This window comes from Mesoplodon bidens (genome assembly GCF_964165515.1).
Source record: "Mesoplodon bidens genome assembly, contig: HAP1_SCAFFOLD_126, whole genome shotgun sequence".
Classification (NCBI taxonomy): domain Eukaryota; kingdom Metazoa; phylum Chordata; class Mammalia; order Artiodactyla; family Ziphiidae; genus Mesoplodon; species Mesoplodon bidens.
Window position 1 is genome coordinate 214,153 of NW_027671928.1, and position 21,222 is coordinate 235,374.

General features: G+C 38.3%; 1 pseudogene across 1 annotated transcript in view; it reads right to left on the bottom strand.

The window, feature by feature from the left end:
• Positions 1 to 529: 529 nt before the first annotated feature.
• Positions 530 to 21,222, bottom strand: part of LOC308610804 (centrosomal protein of 78 kDa-like) — a 573,086-nt pseudogene continuing 552,393 nt past the window's right edge. The window contains exons 7-15 of the transcript in view: positions 19,948 to 20,011; positions 16,884 to 17,015; positions 15,646 to 15,695; positions 14,102 to 14,232; positions 4,882 to 4,959; positions 3,259 to 3,425; positions 2,026 to 2,197; positions 1,656 to 1,703; positions 530 to 1,117 (exon numbers count right to left, since the gene is read on the bottom strand). The product of the transcript in view is annotated as a centrosomal protein of 78 kDa-like (transcript). The remainder of the gene's footprint in view (positions 1,118 to 1,655; positions 1,704 to 2,025; positions 2,198 to 3,258; positions 3,426 to 4,881; positions 4,960 to 14,101; positions 14,233 to 15,645; positions 15,696 to 16,883; positions 17,016 to 19,947; positions 20,012 to 21,222) is intronic.

A 21,222-nucleotide genomic window follows, 5' to 3' on the forward strand; every position in this document is an offset into this window, starting at 1 on the left:
CTCCTCAGACTGTTCATCTATAAAATGGGGATGGTAAGAGTTCCCTACCTCAGAGCGTTGCTGTAATCCATAAACACGGTTAAGTGCCTTGGTAAATGTTTGAGGCTCTCTGGTTATTATGAATTAAAATATGTCAATGGCTTCTGGCCGTGTGATTTATAATAGTTTGATGTTTAACCAAATGGTAAAACTATTCCATTTATTATTCCCATCTCTTTTTAACCCTTAGCCTGCTTTGTTGTTTATGTTTTCTCCCACCACAGAGTGCTAGTTCCAGGAGAGTAAAGGCTTTATTTTGTTCACTGCTGAAAGCAACAGCACCCAGAAAAGTACTGTACATATGAAGCCCTCAGTAAACACTAGCTGAATGAATGGTGCAAAGTGTTACAAGGAAAAGTACACCCAAACTTTCATTATAATAAAAAAGTATAGATAAAAAAATCTTTCTCTAATGGCTTCCAGTCAAGTAACTGAAAACACCATATGCTATAATAAAAACATAGGTAATTTATGAAAATTTGAAGGCAAAAACATAATTTTAAAAGATTTAGACCTATGTTAGGCGTGATAGAGTATGGATGCTTTCTTGAAATTCACAATCAGATCCAAGAGTATCACTTTCAGACTGTTCTAGTACACTGAGTTTACTTTTAGTTGTCTTTGATGAAACAGTCATTATTCTACTCTCTTTCTTAACAAAAATGTGTTTTTTCGAAGACTCACTTTTAATTGGTTTATTAACCAAAGAATTATTTTGCCCAATTCCTTTGCTTTTCTGCTTTACAGGTGAGTCAGAGCAGGAATGCAGGTCCTTCCCAGGTTGTTTCTTAGCAGAGTAGTTTTTGGTCTATTCACCTGCTTTGCTCATTTTCTCTGAAGAAGACCTGCTATTTCTAGATAATTCTTCTTCTTTTTTTTGACTTCCAGTTCCAGAAATGACGTCTGCTGAAGGAGAACATGTTCTAGCAATGAAATTTTCAAAAGACTCCTGCCGCTGCTCTGTGACTGGGACCCCCAGGTTGTCTTTGGAAGTTTCTAAGGCCTCCTGAGTAGACGCTGGGACACGGAAGGAGTCGAGAGGCAAAGGAATCCTAGCATCACCTGTAATTTTCGGGAAGTGGAGGGGAAGACAAAAGACAAGACAAAAATTCAGTGATGAACAAAGCCAACCATTAAAAAGTAGAGCTCAAAACTTCAATGTTACTCTGTAATCTTATTATTAACACAGTCAATTGATTAATCAGAAGATTTCAGAGCCAGTTTTTTTTGTAATTATATCTTGCCAAGTGATTCTCAGCTTAACCTAGCTATATCCAAGGCTATGTCCGCTACGTTTTCAGACTTTGGCGATTGGGGTAGTTATTACCCATTTCCTTTCCCTCACTAAAAATAAAACCCTATTCTGTAAGGTAATTAATGTCTTTTCTATCCTCCAGGCACATGTAAACCGTATATAGTTTGTGACCAGACTGTGTTCTCAAGCTGTCAGTTCCCAAGACCGCTCTGAGATGGGCTGATGGGGGCTCCAAGTGAGGCTGGAGGAAAAGCTGACAGGTTTTCCCCTCCCATTCCCATAACCAGGTGATTCACTCTAATATGTTACCTATTAGCTATGTCTGGACTACTTATTTTAAAAATTATATCAGTATGTGTACCTTCATTAGTGTTCCTTCATTGTAAGCTGACTGCATACAAATAGAAACCTAGATAAAATATGAACAGAATAGACATTTATACAATTTAAAATCTGGAATATTTTCTCTAATGTCTTCTTTCTTCATTAAGGATAGTTTGCTTTAACTCATAAATTTTCTCAAGAACTTCCAGTCTCCTTATTTACAAAAGTACAGTATCATGAAATGGGCACACATTTACTAATCTCAGATTTGGAAAGGACTCCAGAGTCTTCTAGCTCCCGAGCATGTGAATTATTAGAGACTGATCATTATTGTTTTCTCCCTGACTTGGTCATTTCCTTTTTGCTAATCACTCTTAGAATCATTAAGTGCTGTTCTGTCCATTTACTTGGATATTTTGCATTTGTTATGGGGCACCCTGTTTTGATTCTGATTTTCCTTCTTCAAGTGCCTTCTTTTCTTCTTTAGGTGGACTACTAACAGGAGAATTCATGGGGGGACAACCTAGTAAATGAAAATCTGACTGATCTATACCAGCCATTGTGGCCAACTGCCCAAGCCTAGACGAGAGGAGGAAAGGAGAAAAGACAAAGGTTATTATAATCACAGAAGAGCAGTTTAGATTTCCCCAGACCTACACTCATGAAATACTTCTAAAATCTTTTTTTTTTTTTTTTTTTTTTTTTTGCGGTACGCGGGCCTCTCACTCCTGTGGCCTCTCCCGTTGCGGAGCACAGGCTCTGGACGCGCAGGCTCAGCGGCCATGGCTCACGGGCCCAGCCGCTCCGCGCCATGCGGGATCCTCCCAGACCTGGGCACGAACCTGTAGCCCCTGCATTGGCAGGCGGACTCTCAACCGCTCCGCCACCAGGGAAGCCCTACTTCTAAAATCTTAAAAGCCAACATCCTACTCCAGACTACAAGCCTCTCTCTCCCCCAAATCCTCAGCCCTTTCCAGATTCATCCTCTAGGAGACATCCCACTGTCTCCCTAGCAGCTTCAATATGTACCATGCACCCCGTCCACTGCCTGTCACACCTCCATTCCCACACTTGTTTACCACCTTTCCTTCAGTTTCCAAGAACGTGTTTGTTCCTTCCTTCCCAACACCAACACCAATTCATTCACTGACAAAACACCACTCCATCAACTATCAATCTCCAATTCCCTCTTTCAGCAAAATTGCTCCCGGTTGAGAACCACTGACCTATATCTCCCCTGAAGATTAATAATCATTTTTATGTCTAAGGCAAAGATAACTTTAATTCAAACTTATCAAACAAGCAAAAGAAGTGAAAGATAGGAAAATTCTTATGCATTCCCGACTATTTTCAATGAAAACTGCCTTTAATTTAGTCTTTACAAAACAACTATACCTACTAATTACTCTGTCTACAGGTTACTCTTTTATAATGGGCTCCCCACTCTACCAAAGCAGGCTTCCCTATATGCATTTCTTAAAAAATTTAATTCCTCATTTTAAAACGTCAACTATATTACCTATAATTACACTAAATTTGGCTAAATATAGCCACGTAAGTGATGAAAATTGCTCCAGTTCCTCAGCAAACTACCATTAGAGTCGCAAAGAGAAGAATGCCATGAAGAGAAATGAACTAACCCAGCATCTTTAAGGAGAACCAGGAAAGCATGGAACTTCTGAAAAGAATTCTCAGTGCTGCCCCAAACACCTTCATCATCCAGGATCATGCTTGTCAATGAGTGGGCATGAAGGGCTTCAGACAAAGAGAAAGTTGTGTTTCTCAACTGGGCATTTTCATGTTCCAGCTATACAAGAAGACTGAAAACGTCTGACATGATTTTTTCTCATTGTCATCAAAAGTAGCCTTGCCTTGGGCTTCCCTGGTGGCGCAGTGGTTGCGAGTCCGCCTGCCGATGCAGGGGACACGGGTTCGTGCCCCACTCTGGGAAGATCCCACATGCTGCGTAGCGGCTGGGCCCATGAGCCATGGCCGCTGAGCCTGTGCGTCCGGAGCCTGTGCTCCGCAACGGGAGAGGCCACAACAGTGAGAGGCTCACATACCGCAAAAAAAAACCCAAAAAACAAAAAACAAACAAAAAGTAGTGTTGCCTAGTTTCAAGGAACAAAACTAAAACACTCAAAATGTAATTAATTTATAATTAATGTAACCCTCTGCCAGTAAAGACAGAGACCATATCACATAATAACCAAAACCCACAGGCACCCAACAAAGTTTCCTATATAACACTTAGGTGGTATATAAATAAACCAAAGTTACTGTTTTATTAATGATCTTTCACAAAAGATCACATTTCTAACTGGTTCAATTCATAATGGAGCCTCATTCCACATTAGAAAATGACCTGCTTTAAGTTTCCCTTAAATTAGAAAGTGAATTATAGAATCTGATTTGAACAAAACATATTACAACTCTGATGAATGTTAAGAATTAACTTTAGTGAGTAAAATATCTAATGCTTACGTTTAAAAGTCCTAAATCATACCCAACCCAATTTATTAAATGTACGATCACCAATATTTTCTTTGGCTTCTTCAACATATTCACCCCCGTGCACTCTTCCCCTTCCGCTCAGCATCTACGCACTTAAAACCCCCTGTAAGCTCAACTCTCGTATTTCTCAGAAAGGCCGTTAATGTTCATGGTGCCCCTCTTGCCTTCCATGAGCAGGTGCTCAACATTTATTGAATGAGTGTCTGCCAATCCAATGGATGCACTTTCAAAAAGTCCTCCCTACACTCACCCTGTGATAAATTATATTTAGATAGAACTTTTTAGATTATGCCCTGCTTTCATGCACATTACCTAATGTAATTCTCATAGTATATATTTTTATCTTTCATTGCATTCTTAGAAGTTTTCCAATATCTTAAATTTATTTAAATGATTCACTTTCCTAATTCATTGCCAGGAGAGTCTCATCATGTCTTTTATGTTACTGTATATACAATACATGCACAGAAAGTGCCTTCTTGAATCAAAGAATCATGAACAGGAAATAAACTAATGTCATATAAAAGCACACACACACATACACAAAACGAGCTTTTCACATCTTTAAAAACATGCTTTCTGGAATATAGATCATATGATCACTAAATACCAGTAAATGCAAAAGTCCATATGATACCACCGATTTGCAACATATTACAGTTTTAAAGCTTACAAAATATGTGTATATGGCTTAAAATCAAATCAAAATAAAACCAAAACACTCTCAAAAGCAGATGAAACGTGTTTACCTCACTGACTCGTCTATCAGCCTTCAGTCTTATTACTCTTTCCTCCTTTAACTGCTTTAGGCACTCCTCCAGGGTTTCCTAAACAAACAGAGTCAATATTATAACTAATTCATAGTATAATATCCAAAAGCCTTTCCAGCTATTGGTCTCATCAGGATTTATGGGCAGAGCCAGAAGTGAAGTCAGATTTTAGTCTGCTACTGGTCATATCATACCATGCCAGTGAAATGAATGATCAAAATCTATCAAATTTGCAAAGATTTATTTAAATTCCACTCTTTCCAACATAAATTTGTGGCAGGCCACCATAAAAGGCATATGCATATAACATAGTAAGTCAGAAATAAGAAGTTACGACCAAGAAAGAAAAATTCTATTTTTATTTGTGGGTCTCTTTATAGCAGGAAGTCCTATTAACGAACCTGCTTAGCATACCTGAATTGCATAATTGCAGATTCAAAAGCATGTTTTAAAAAAGTAATCACTTTTAAAGCAATTTACAGTCAAGCACTGTTCCTGGAGTTCCCTGGGTATTAAATAATCGAATCATCAAACCCTAAGAGGGGGCTTCCCTACTGGCACAGTGGTTAAGAATCCGCCTGCCAGTGCAGGGGACACGGGTTCGAGCCCTAGTCCAGGAAGAACCCACATGCCGCAGAGCAACTAAGTCTGTGCATCATGACTACTGAGCCTACGCTCTAGAACCCACGTGCCACAACTACTGAAGCCTGCGCGCCTAGAGCCTGTGCTCCGCAATAAGAGAAGCCACCGCACCGCAACAAAGAGTAGCCCCCCGCTCGACGCAACTGGAGAAAGCTGGCGAGCAGCAACGAAAACCCAACTCAGCCAAAAATAAATTTATAAAACAACCCTACGAGGAAAGACCCATCACTAACTCCATGTTATTTTACAGATGAGGGAAACAGAGGCAGAGAAGTAGAGTAAGTAGAGCAGCACAGCCAAGGTCACACCACTAAGTAGCAGAGCCACACTGTGGACTCGGGAAGCTGGCTGCCATTCCTGCTCACGGAGGTGGTAGTCTTCCCTTCACCAAGGTCACTGAAATAAAATGAACACTGATAAACTATCTTAGGAGTTTTAGGAACTAAGACACTTCGGTCCTTGAAGTGGGGACACTGCTTGCAATAGGCAGAATTCTGACAGAGCCCCCAAGACTACCACTTACTGAAGTACACAAACCTTCCACTTATCCAATCAAACTCTAAGTGTAGGTGCTGTAGTGAAGGCATTTTGCACATGGAATTAAGGTTCAAAATCAGTTGATCTTTTAAGATAGGGAGATTATTTTAGGTGGATGTGGCCTACTCAGGCACCCCATGAAAAGGACCTGAACTCTTCCTGAATTGAAGTACAAAAGGCACAAGAGGGAGACTCTCCATTGCTGGCTCTGAAGAAGTCCAATGCTGCGGCAGGGAAGGCAAGCGAGGCCTCTAGGAGTTGAAACTCTCCCCCGACTGACAGCCAGCAAGGAAATGGGGACCTCTGTCCTGCAACTGCAGAATCTGAATTATGCCAACAAGCCGGAAGAAGCCTGTAGGCATTCTTTCCCAGAGCCTCTGGACGCTAACACAGCCAGACTGACATCTTGATTTCAGCTCTGTGGCCCACACAAACTATGGTGAACATCCAACGTTTGGGGCTCAATATCTTACACTTAAATTTCACGTGCTTTAACACTCTCAGGAGGGAACCCACATGTTCCCGTGTGTATCTGAGCAGGAAGCCCAGTCACGCTGTGCCTGGACTTCTGACCTACAGAACTCTGAGCTAGTCAAACAGGTATTGTTTTCAGTCAGTAAGAGTGTAGTAAAAGAATATTCTACTCAACCTCCAGGTTCGTGAACAAAATAAATGATTGTCATTGTTTTAGGCCACTGTTTTGGGCTGGTTTCTTATGCAGTGATAAACAATCATAATACCTATACTTATGAAAACAGTAAGGTGTATTTATACATGTTAACTGCTTTGAACAATCACTTAAAGAATGAGGAACTCTATTACCTGCCATCATTGGGAGAGGAGCTGGTATCACTGTCTGGACAGTAGCTTTTGGTACCTAACAACAATCCTACATCAGGAGTTTACCCTAAGGAAATCAAAGATGTGGGCAAAGATTTATCTACCAACATGATGTCATAAGATTGTTTATAACCAAACCCTAGAAGAAAGCTAAGAGCCTCCGAATCGGGACTGGTTTAAATAAAAACAGCTCATCGTCTGTAGGAATGCGCTATGAAGCCACTAAGAATGACAAGAGGTCTCAACCAGAGTTCATGAATGGGCTTCAGGAGTGCTACATTCAAAATATATCTGTGCGTTTTTCCTGGGAGATGATGCATAAGCTTAATCAAATTCTCTGATGTAGAAGAGTAGTTAGTGACATGGCAAAATATTTCGGATACTTTTTTAAGACAAAAGAGCAGATTAGGTGTGTGTACATGCAGAGGTGGCTTTTATTTCCTTCAAGAAGTTGTTCATTGTTTTCAAACATTTGCTCAATGAACATATATTTTTATATTCAGAACATGTTTAAAAAATTGAGAGTCTAAGAACTTCAAATTCTTTAATGTTTCATTACCAAAGCCAGTCAAGTTTTCAATGGGGAAAAAGGGAAAAAAACTGCAGAATTCCTCTACTTTTAATATAATGGTTTAATCAATCTTCTAAAACTGATTTCAAAGAAATTCTAAACAAATAAACAAAAAAACAAAAAACCCTCAGCACGGTCAGAGGAAGGTAGACTAAAATTCCTGACTGGTTCTAAATAGCACATCAAAGTGCAATTACATGCAACAGTTTCTCCCTCTAATGGAGGGAATTAGAACACAGTGTTCAATTTTTGTGAAAAAGTGTACCCTCCTCCTACAAAGTATTCAGAATTCATGTCCCTTACATGGACATATGGAACCAAAAAAGTTAGAAAGTAAAATTGCTTGATATTCTATTACTTAAGTAAGACTAATGATAAGGCTTTGGAATAATTTTCCTTCCTGCCATCTGCTCTCCATTCCACCCTTCTGTACACTGGCTAGGGTGATTTTTCTGGGACAAAGCTCCCATCATATTGGATATCAAATTTTATGTTCAACTTTTCTCCATTTAACATTGAAATCAATCATTTCTCCTATAATCAGGGGATTCATAACCTTGATTTTTTTGTGTGGGCTACAAAATATTCCACTGAGTGGGTTTACTGGTTAACCATTTTACAGATTTAAATTCTTTCCAACTTTTCAGTATTATCAGACAAAATAACCGTTTTTATGCATGAAGGCTTTTTTCCATATTGAGAATAACATTCTTACAATAAATCCATAAAAATGAGTTTGAGATCAAAGCAAATGAACATTTTTAAGGCTCTGAGGTACCTATCTCCAGACTTCTTTCCAAACGATTTCTGAGATTTTACACTGCCATCAGCGATGTATCACTTGGTATATAACCTCTACTGTAACTGTTGGCTTACTTCCTCACTTAGAGTGCAAGTTATTTGAAGATAGGGGGTGTATTTTATTAAGGTTTATCCCCAGCACCTGTGCCTAGCACAACGTAGACGGTCAATAAATAATTGCTTAATAAGGAGAATCCCTGCCACACACATACATATAAGATGTACGTGTGTGAAAGACGGACTCTGTGTTTTTCTCTAACTGGATAGATGAAAACTTGTCATCTTTAATGTGCAATTTTTTTGCTTATAATTAGTCATTAAATTTCTCTTTTAGATTATATTGTAAATATTCAGATTCTCTGAGGCAAATGGGCCTGGCACTACCCATTAGCTACATAACCTTGGACAAGTTGTATAACTCTAGGCCTCAACTTCCTCATCTATAAAATGGAGATAAGCTCCCATATTACAGAGCTCTTGTGAGAATTACATGAGTTAAAACACATATAAAATTAGAAGAGTGCTTGGTACATAGAATATGTGCAATTAATGCTGAATGAATGAACATGCGAATGCAAACAGTAGTGAAGGGCTTAAAATGAAACGGTCTCATCCCACTCCCACATCCAGCACTCAAGAAGCGACCGATTCTTTACGCAGTTTTTAATTGTAAAATACGATATGGGTACTAAGAAGTGCACAGAACAAAACTGTCAATGTGACAAATAAAAAGAGAATACTTACATAAGCACTACTCGAAGCTGAAAGTATTGATACTTGTCAGCATCGCAAAAAACCCCCATATCCTTTTCTCATCACAAGCTCCTTCCCTCTTCCCGGTTAAACACCAACCTCACTTCTTGACAGTCATTTCCTTTAACCTGCATGCATCCCTAACAAAAGAGTTTAGTTGTGTCAACATCTAACTTTATGTACAGGATCATAGTATATGAAGTCTTTTCTATCTTATTTCTTTCTCTCAACATTGGTTTAAAAAATTCATCCACATTGCTGCCTGTAGCTCTAGTTCATTCAATTTTATTGCTGGATAGTTTTCCCACTGTACAAATACACATCATTTATTTAATTTTTGACTCTTAATGGACATTTGGTTTGTTTTCAGTTTGTGCTAATGCAAATCATGGACAGGAATCCTGCTGTACCCATTATTCTGGTGCATTTACATAGGGCAGGGGTGAGGGCTGCTGACTACACCTCGTTCCATACTGTGCCAGTGTCACTGCCCTTGTGCAGGGTGACCACATACCCCAAGGCGCCTTGGGGTGTTCCAGTTTATACCTGTTGTCCTGTTGTCTAATGTTACAGCATTAGAGTGCCTCCTTTATATAACTTCAGTTGACGGAGAGGGCTAAATGCTTTCCAAAGTAGTTGTGTCGATTTATACTCCAGTATAAACAGGGTAGAAGATTCCCATAGTACTTCAGGTCTACAATACCTGATACTACCAGACTTTTTATTTATGTATTTGTCAATCTGATTGACATGTAGTTTCCTTGGTTTTGACTCACTTTTCACTTATTACTTAATGAAGTCGTACACTTTTCTGTGTTTACTGGCTGTATGGATTTCCTTTTTTATGAGGTTTACGTCAAATATTGTTATTTTTTATTATTTTATTATTATTATTTACTTTTGGCTGTATTGGGTCTTCGTTGCTGCGTGCAGGTTTTCTCTAGTTGCGGCGAGCGGGGGCTACTCTTCATTGCGGTGGCTTCTCTTGTTATAAAGCACAGGATCTAGGCGCGCAGGCTTCAGTAGTTGTGGCACATGGGCTCAGTAGTTGTGGCTCACGGGCTCTAGAGCACAGGCTCCGTAGTTGTGGTGCATGGGCTTCGCTGCTCCGTGGCATGTGGGATCTTCCTGGACCAGGGCTCGAACCCGTGTCCCTTGCCTTGGGAGGCAGTTTCTTAACCACTGCGCCATCAGGGAGGTCCAACTATTGTTATTTTGAATTCTTCTCCATTTCCAAGTAATACTCTTCCATGACTATTTTCTCACTAAATTGGAGGCATTATCTGTTCACTTTCTAACTTATGTCCACACTGCTCAGTAAAGTTATGTCATGAGGTATTCCACTGCTCATAATCTCTTTGACTTGTAGTGATATACTTAAAAACCTACATTGTTGATCAACTAGAAACTCTCTCAACGTCACGCTTTTTTTTTTTTTTTAACGTCACGCTTTGTAAAATGAGGACATTCATACCATCTTCCCTTTTTTCTACCTCCTGTCTACCTTCCAAACCTAGCTGTTACGTTGTCAAAGTTGAAATTTATATTCTGTTCTATGTGCAGTTAAGTCTTCTGTTACTTGAGAGTCAGTACGGAGTAAGGTTTAAGAGAACAGGCAGAGAGCCTAAACTCAAAGCCTCGATCCAACCTTAAATTAGGTACAGCCTGGGCAAGTTCCTTCCCTGACTTAGCTTCCTGCTCTCAAAAGTGGGAATGATATTAGCACCAACCTCATAAGGCTATTCAGAGAATTAAATGAGTTAATATATGCAAAAACACTTAGAGCCTAATATATACTAAGTACATACTAGTACACAATACATTTCAGTACATACCAAGTTAATACTCATACATACTAAGTATAGTTTACTTTAGTTATTTGTGATTACATGCAAGTTGACAATAAAAGCTGCAAACCAAGACAGTATTGCCATTATTACAATGAAATTAATATTGCCCACTGCAGATGTACTGTGTCTCTGTGTATAGACTACACCTCGTTCCATACTGTGCCAGTGTCACTGCCCTTGTGCAGGGTGACCACATACCCCAAGCCGCCTTGGGCTGTTCCAGTTTATACCTGTTGTCCCGATGTTACAGCATTAGAGTGCCTCCTTACACTGTTGAAGTGTAAGGAGTTTGGACAAGTTCTGGTTTGGACAACAAATTAGATAGGTGGTCATTACCCCTGTGTGTCACTGAAAAGGGGGACATCTATAGTGTCAAGCTGAAGTGGATTCTTCCCTTCCTCACCAATAGTAGGTTAAAAATCAACCATAGTTCAGTGTGCTTCAGCTTTCTGTCCGTATAGCCTTTTCTCCTCTGGAGTTCAAGTTCCTTCTCCTCTTCCTCTCCCTCCTCCCTTCCAACAGTGCCTAACACCTAGTAAGTACAATATGCTTCAAGGTGTTTCTAAGCTCTCAATCACACAATCAATAGAAGCCTCCCCACTCTAGACTAGCTGCAATCTGCACTGAATCCCCTATTACCTTCCTTCTTGGTTTATTGCCTCATTTTGCTGGATTATGTCTATAAATAGCTTAAGGTGTAGCACAGGAGGTCAATTTTTCAAATTTCTTTCTGTATAAAATATCTTCTTCAGCCTCCACGTATGACTGATAGTTTGGCTGGATACAAACCCCTAGGGTGAAAATTATGTGCCTGAAAAACTTTGGAGGTATCTTTCTAATGCCTTCCAGGATCCACGGTGCTCATGACAAGTATGATAAAGTCAGATTTTAACCTTTTTTTTTAGGTGACCAGTATTTTTCTCTCTGGAATGGATGTATCCTCTCAGTATTTTATTCTATTTTAATTTAGTTTTTCAGTATTTGAAAGTTTCACAATGAAGGGTGCCTAGGTATGAGTCTATTCTTGCTCATCTTGCATAACTATTTTCAATCTGAGGCCTGATGTCTACTTTCAGCTGTGGGGAATTTTGTTGCCCTTTGACAGTTTCCCTCCATTGTTTTTCTGGGTCTGGACTTTCTAATAGTAACATGTGGGATCTCCCAGATGCAGCCTCTCTAACATATTTCTATCACATTTTCCATTCTGTCTTTCTTTTTTATATACTGAGAAATTTTTTAAATTCCTACTGAATTTATTTCAGCAACCATATTTGCATTTCCAGGAGACCCCTCTTGCTTTCTGACCATTCTCCTTTTCATTAATACCCTAGTCTTATTTTATAGTTGCTAGCTCTTTTTAAACCTCTCTCAGGATACTAATTAGGGTTTTTTCTTAAATTATTCTGTTCCCTAAATTGTCCCTGGTCCTACTAGGATATGTTTGCACTCTTTGCCCCTCTCTCATATTGTAAGCTTTACTCAACTAACAGGCAAATGACAGTTATTTTCTATTTAAGAATGAGCGCAGAAAGCTCCCTGAAGTCAACGATTGATTGGCTTCTTATGCAGGAAGAAGCGGGGAGTAACTGTAACAGGATCTCCCCCAAACACAATTTTCGAGGGTGTAAAAACTCACAGTAGCTGCCCCAGTTCTCACCAGTTTCACTGTTTTCAAAATGAAATCATCTCATTTCAGGAGGGTGAGGGCGGGGCTGAGAGTCCACTCCTCCAAACACATCCCTTCAATGAGCTCCCCTATTGGTCACACTTTTAACTAACTCCACCCTCTCTCCTACATGCGCACCTGAGCATGGGGCTACTTTTTCAGGTGGGGTCAGAATCCTCCTCAGTTGCACGTGGTCCCTGTGCATATTCTAGGTGATGCTTTCCCTCTGTTTTACTGCTTCAGTTTCACACTCTTCCACCTGTCTTCTGTCTTTCAAAACTATGTTGAAATCTCTCGATTATTGTGGGCATATATACTTAAACACTTTGATACCATCATTGTAGTGTCTTGTCAAAACAGAGAAGAGCTAAAAGGGTTCTCAGTGTATTCTGAATCTGCTATTCTGTGGTCCCAGTGTTTAAACTTCTTGGACTTCCCCAGTGTCTATTACTGCTTTTACAAATACAATCTCGTGGTCTATTTGTGAAGGAAATGAATACACCACATCTAAAATAACAAGGAATGCGGGTTAGATGCTCTAGGGTCATGTCATACTCTGCCATTTACTAATAAACCACTTACGTTCTACAAATTGTAGGTGCTCATTTATAAAACGAAAGGGAGTAACTCCACTTGAACTATAGATTTCTCCTACTCTAACATTTCATAATTTTCTAAGTTCTTTTCTTAAAATTTCTCTATATTATCATTAATTTTAATTAAAAAATAAAAATCTAACTTTCTCTTTTGAAAATCAAAGAGTAATTCCCATAGTCCTACAATAATGGGATAATCAGTTCTGAAACCTGTCAAGTGTCATGTTTCATATGAAGAGAAAGTCATATTAAATAATTTTTTAAAATTAAACATGGACTTTGTAGCACAAAGACAAGGTCCCCCCCAAATGGTGTTCCTTTATTTACTAGAAATGTTCAGCTCTGCATTAAAGTTGAAATAAAATAAATATATTAATTTTGAGGTGCAAAAATTTCTTATAAAAATCAATTTTTCTTTTCTGCCCATACAAACAAAAGTATGGAATGACATTAGAGGTCAGGTTTATTTGGTAATAGAATGTAGCTTCTTGATATTTTTGATTTTAGGAAAGGAGAATATCAACATTAAAACTTTTTTCAACTTTACTTTTATTTAAAATGAGGCCATATTTTCCTCTTATAAAAAGAGAGTTCAACTAGAACTGTCAATTTTCTCATCTGTAAAACAAGAGCACTGAATCAGCTGACTGTAGTCATTCAGAACTCAATTTCCTTATCTTATGATCACTAAGCTTCTCCCTAAATCTAATATACTAAGGTTCTAAGGAAAGGAAAATATATTACTAACGACATGTTTTGATTTTAGTTTCTTAGAGTTCAAATGTCCGCCATTCACCTTGGTCTAAGCTTAAGGAACCATTCAAGGGGATACAATGCAGGTGGGAGGAGAAAACAGAACCCTCACACAAGCTGTGCTGCGTTGCAATCAGCCTTCCGTTTGAAAAATAATCTTCTCTATAGCTTTAAAGTGATAACTTTGTACCTGCAATGCTTCTTGTTTCAAACGGATTTTCTCTGGCTCTTCCTGAACACGTTCTGAGGAATCGTCGACCTCTTCGATTTCTGAGGAGGAAGGACTCTCTACTGTCACCGTCACAGGAAATTCTGATGGACCTGAGTGTCACAAGAAGAAGATAGGAAACCACAGAGTTGTTACACTAAAGTGCAAAGAAAGAAGACAAGATTGTATAAAAGACAACACAAGCCAGATACCAAATATCCAAATATTAGAGGACATTTAACAAAAGTGATCTGAGGTATCATTCTTTATAAATGTCTCTCACTGCTCTTTAGTGTAAAACAGGCAATGACTAAGTAAAAGTACAGTAACTTATTTTTGCTATGTTACTGTACAGACCTCTGTTGTACGTGGTTAGGATTAGTAATGGGAATTGCCCATATTATTTTATTACGTTTCTTTCACAGAAGCCAAGTGAAGATCCAAGGTAAACATTTTTTCTCAGATCAACTTTATACTGCAAATGAAAAATTTATTCTTCACCATCAGACAAAAACAGTCTGGAAGAAAATGTAGTTTTTCAGAGGAAAATACATCAGTAAAGGGACTGATGAATAATCAGGAAGTCAACATATCTAAGCTGTGAATAATAGACATTAGAATTTAAAAAAATAAATCACATACACATACACAACTAAAACTGACCCATCAAAAATTTCATCTTCTCACCACCCTTAAGCCAAAACTACGGCAACAATTCTCCCAGCAAGCTTCACTGCCACTGCAATGTTGTTCAATAGGACATTTCCAAACATTTAAAAACTGACCTGGCCACAACCCCATAAAAGTCTACAGATCATAAAGAACTGTGCTGGGATTATATAACCACGCAGAAGACAAGTCACTAGGACATCATTTTGACAACAAGCAGCAAACCCTGCAGCATAGGAAAACCCTAACAGGAGAACGAGGTGCACACCCCTCTCTCTGGGAATGCAAGGCCAGGACTGACACCCAAGATGCTCTTCTCTCAACCTCAGCAGTGGTGCCATTCACAGAGCAACTATGCAGTCTCCCAAGACCACTGGGAAGGAGAATCTGATACTGACAGTATTCGCTTGCCACGAGGCCATAAGCGAGGGAATGTGTGTGGCCTTGGTGAGAGAGCAGAGGTTTGGGAGATGTTGCTTTATATTGGCTTTCAGATCAGGAATTTGTACATATAGCCCGCAAACAACGTTTCTTGAAAACATGCGAATATTCTTGAGTATGACAGCTCCACGTGAGGGGTCAGAAATGGCAGTCAAGTTCGTTTCACTGGGTAACAGCTGATTTGCGGACTGGAAAACAGGCTTCCTTGTTTACAGACATAACCATAAGGCTGCCAGTTGTGCGCCAAATCCACACAACTACACAGTTGCATTGGGAGAGCGACCAAACATGTTTTACATGGATTTATTTCAGAGAGGGAAATGCTTCTTGGAAGGCTCTGTCAGTTTAAAAAGCAAGAAGAATGACCATCCACCTTTCCCAATTCAAGCCCTATATATCATAAATATGATAGCTACACACCACCAACTGATTACATACATCACGAGCTTTGATGAATAGAAAGCCCCTAAAAAGATAGCAACAAAACGAAATTAGATCTTCATGTAAATACATCACCAGTTAAACCCAGTTAATACAACTATTTAGTAGTATGAACAGTATCCATACAGAATTGTGTATAAAAGTAAATAAGCTCAAAACAAGGACCTGGAGGGCTCTGCTACGGAGAAAACACAACAGAATTCAGCCTACTGGCTTGGTAATCACTCTCTGAACTGCTGAGAAGCCCCTTCAGCTCCTATGTTCAGGATGGTTGAGATTTCAGTCTCTCTTCTTTAAATGGTGATATTAATCGTTCTCTAATTTACCCCCCTGTGTGACGAGGATGGACCTGCGATTAAGTGTCTCAGGAAGAAGACAGGAAACCACAGAGCTGTGAAACTCAAGTGCAAACACTGAAGATTCAACACTAGTTTATGCAACAGCAATTCACATTACCATTTGCAAAAAAGTAGTCGGTTGTCCAGTGGGGATTAGAAACATCCATTTAACATGAGCAACTTAACAGATATTTTACACAGGAACTACTTCAAGTACTATTTAAAATCAATTCTCTTTGTTTTCTTAAGCAATTGTTAATCCCCAATTTCCTGATTACTACCAAGTAAGTCACCTGAAGATCATCTAGAGCCATCTATTTCACTTAGCAAGCCTAAAGCTATAATTCAACCATTTTATTTACTGTTCTGTGACAAATATTACTATGAACAGCTATCCCCTGGATAAGAAATCAGGTAATGCTAGTTTGACTCACTAAATCTGATTTACTGAGTTAATAAGCCAGTTGATTTAGAAGAGGTCTAATGCATATTTTTCATCCATTCTGCATTAAACAATTTCCCATGCCTAAAATGTCTTTTTTCCCATTCGTACGTATCCAAATTCTTACTTCTGTGCTGTAGGGCTTCGCTCAACTACACCTGCCTTTAATCAAACTTTCCTCACATGCACAATTGGTGATCATTTTAGTCTCCTCAAGACTCCCACGGAGTTACCTCTGTTGTGACACTTGAGAAACAACTTGAAACTCCCAATTACTTTTAATTTTTCTTCCTTAGAGGGCTTATTAGGCAGAAGCCATGTGTGAGTTACCTTTTTTCCTCTACACAAAATACCAGAGACCACCCACATAATACAAGTTCCAAAATAAAGAACTCTAAAGGACTGAAAAAGACAGGGAATGCAAACAGGTTACCTGTTGCTTTTTGCACTTTCTGCAGGACACAATGACCGGAAACCAGACACTCCAGGTGGTAGCGCTTCAGGAGGGTAACATTCTTTACCAGCAGGGTGTTTGTTTCCTTCCTTTACTTACAGGCTTCTTTGCGGCCAAGACTACGTTTGACAAAGCATGAAAACAAGGAATCAAGATGCACCAAAGGTCTACACAGCAACTGTCACATGTGCACACGTCGAAAGGAATCAAAAAGGCACTTGACAATGATGCCAAGCCCATTAAAAAGAGGATCGGTTTTGTACATAGGTTTTCCATAAGCCAGCATTTTAAAAAAATATAAGTTCTCTACAGTAACAAGTTATTTTAACTAAAACAAAAGTATTGAGATGTGCAGAAATGCAAAAATAAAGTTTAAAAAAAGATCCCAAAGTATGATACATTTTATGTATCATGCAGAAACACTCAAGTTTCCTGAATCTTAGAACACCTTTGGCATTTCTGAATCTCAAGGACACAGAAACACAGATATACCCATGACTTCTGCCAAACAGAATCTTCAGAGGTAGACCAAAAGTTAAATTTAAGATGAATTTTTCTATGTAAAAACAATACAAGTTATAAGGCTGCAAGTTGCTGGGGGGTAGGTGAGTCAATTTTACCTTCCTATAAGCCTGTCAACTTTCACTGCTCCTTCGATTTCATATAGAAAACACAAAAAAAAACAAATGAAACCCACCGGATGAAAGAGTGAAATGTGGAGACTTACCCTATATTTCAGTAGTAAAGAGGCAAGTATCTTTATAGGAAACATTTGGTTGCAGAAACTAGACCTACGTGTTAATATTTTACTTAGAACAAGCCATATATTAAAATTCACATTTAAATATTTAATTTGAATTTACTGAAAACAAACATCATAGGTTAAAATGGTTATATTTATCCTTCAAAGCTACTGTATTTTGTTATTTTATTTATTTATTTTAATAGATCTTGATTGGAGTATAATTGCTTCACAATTCTGTTAGTTTCTGTTACACAACAAAGCGAATCAGCCATATGCATAAACATGTCCCCATATCCCACCCTCTTGAGCCTCCCTCCCACCCTCCCTATCCCACCCCTCTAGGTCATCGCAAAGCACCAAGCTGATCTCCCTGTGCTATGCTGCTGCTTTCTACTATATTTTAGCAGCATTAGGATGCAGGGTAAAATGGAGTGTATGTGGTAATATAGGACAAATATTTCATAGAGTGTAGCTTATTGATAATCACCACACGATCCTGTGTGATTTACATGCCTCTTAAAAATATATAGGAGCTCAGTTCATTTTGTGCTATTTTATTGTGTTTTTTAACTTCATTGCCATCAAAAAAAATGTTTGTATGCATATGGTATGTATGTGTATACCCTTCCTTTACTTTCAGAAACTAATGCAAATACATTTGTATTAAAATTTTTTTTAATTACACTTTTCTTGTTAGGAGATTAAAAAATTTCTAATAAAAGTTCCCATCTTTTATTAGGCATATATAAGTACAATATAAATGTGACACAATTCACACCATTATTTCACTCCTATACTCACCTGGATCTAGGTATATACCCAGATACTGATTTGGCTTACCTCTATGTCTCCAAATAACTGAGGCAAATACAAAAAAAAGCCCAAGAAATAAAATTACTCTTAAAAGAGCTCAATGAGCTTGTATACTTCAGTTACATTTCCACTTTGTTTAATCATGCTAACTAAAAAAAAAAAGTTTAACTGTTCTCATTCCATGATGCCCTATTATTCTGTACTAATTTTACAGAATTCCTAATATGTTTTACATATACATGTTTTATTTATATATCTTTCCATTTCTAATATCATAGCAAAAGTCAATGTAGCTATTTTAAGAATGCTTTACATATGATATAAATTTTTAATAATAATATCTAATGAGTGTGATATCACAAATCTTAACTTCTTTGAATGTACTATTTGATTATTAAAATATCACTCTCTTGAAATAACAATGGGCAGACGATCATAAGCTTTTTTTTGACTTCATAAACACTCTTAACAACTTATTTAATATACTATTGTCCAAGCAAGTTGATTAATAGAGAATCAAAAACATACAACTTTAAGTAGAAAAAAAAAAAGCTGTATTTATGAAGATGTTTACAATAGTTTATTTGAGGTTATTTCCAATTTTTCACCAATTTAAAAAAATGACCTACTCAATGAAACCTTGTGAATGCAATGGTAAAAAGTATAACTATGAATCACAGAATTTAAATTTAGTATGAAAAAATAAGAATGGCAAATTATATTTAAGCTATGTGGAATTATGTTTATAGATAGCAGGAAAGAGAAAATAAAAATGTAAATATTGCTTGATAGGATAATGGGATTAGAGGTGGTCTTTTAAATTTTTCATTTTTATGCTAATACAATACCGTTATAAAACCCAAAAACCTTCAAACAACACATTTTTAAAAAATTGTGGTAAACTACACAAAACAGAAAATTTATAATTTTAACCATTTTAAAGTGGACCGTTCAGTGATATGAAGTCAACAAAGTTTTAAAACTTTCAGAGGGCACCTGAATAAAAGATGTGTTGTCCACTGGTGATTTTAATGTATCTGGTATATAACTAAAGTCACCACAAAACTCTTTCTGGGAAATTGGCAGATCATAAACATAAACAATTTATTTTGCTTTTTATTAAACCTTATTGTTTTGCTGTTTCAAAATTCAAATTTACTCACAAGAAAGAGTCAGTTTCATTAGATTTGGTTTCACAAATGCTGCTCCTGCTATTCATTCTTATCACCAAAAAAAAAAAGACTATTTGTGACTAACGATAATATGTTACAGAAAATAAAAAGTTAAAAGGTTTTCAATCTGCATATCTGGGAACCTAAATTAAAGCATCACACAACATTTTCAAAAACAGAAAAGCCATTTGATTTGATTAAAATCTTAGTTTTAAGATAGCAGAAAGTACCTTGATAATTTTCTTTTAAGAAAGAAAGAAAACCAAGCCATTAAAGAGAAATTCTTCCGAAAGAACTGAAACATGTTATATACCTCTGACTTGGCACTCCTTCCATCTGGAGAACTTTTTTGGTAACTGTTTTCATCACAGAATGATCTAAAGTAAAATGAATTGAAATTAGACTAATTATTTTCCAATGAGTGGCTATTTCCATTTAAAACCCAAAGCCAACTAATTATTGCTTTTCCCAGACATTTAAATATGAAATCTACATTATATAATTATACACTTATTTCCCCCTTTGTGTATTCTAATTTCGTCCTCAGAAACCTAAGATGCCATCTTGCAGACTGCCCACAGTGGCTACTATTTTGGCAGCAGCAAAGGTCAACTTGAAACATTTTGCATCTAAAGTGGCTTTGGATACCTTTGGATACAAAGTACAGTCTGAGCACCGTCCAGACACTTAGATACCTAAAGAGCATCTAAGATATCAAACCAGGGCATCCAAGATAACAAACCAAGTCCTGATATTCCCTCAAAAGCTGCTCCTCCCATCAGCCCCCTTCTTCTAAGTGATACTACCCAGTTGCACACATAATCATCAACGACTTGTCTCCTTGTTACTATTTCCTTCATACCTCACATCTATCTGCAGGTCTTGAGAGATACACACTCAAAACACAACCTGAATTCAACCACTTTTCACTTGCTGCAAACTTCCAACCTAACCTAGGCCATAAACATCTCTTATTTGGAGCACTGTGATAGTCTCCTAACTGGTCTCCCTGTTCCTCCTTTTTTTTTTTTTTTTTTTTTTTTGCTGTACGCGGGCCTCTCACAGTTGTGGCCTCTCCCGTTGCGGAGCACAGGCTCCGGACGCGCAGGCTCAGCGGCCATGGCTCACGGGCCCAGGCGCTCCGCGGCATGTGGGATCTTCCCGGACCGGGGCACGAACCCGCGTCCCCTGCATCGGCAGGTGGATTCTCAACCGCTGCGCCACCAGGGAAGCCCCCTGTTCCTCTTATTTATCCTCCCAGGTCCCTTCTCTACACCTTATTCAGATACGATTTGGATCATGCCTTTTTCCAGTTCAAACCCCTCTACTCATTTAGAATAATCCACATCATTACTCTGGCCTTCAAGACTTTACAAGAGCAGACCCCTGGCTAGCTCCTTGACCTCATGTCCTACCACACTCTTCTTCACCCGGTACTCTGCCCAGATTGGCCTCCTTGCTTTTCCTTAAATACTCCACCCACCTACATGCCTACATACTCATTGCCTCCTTGTCCTGGAATGTGCTTACTCCACATCTTCCATGGCTTGCTCCTCTCTTCATTCAGGTCTCCGTTCAAATGCCACTT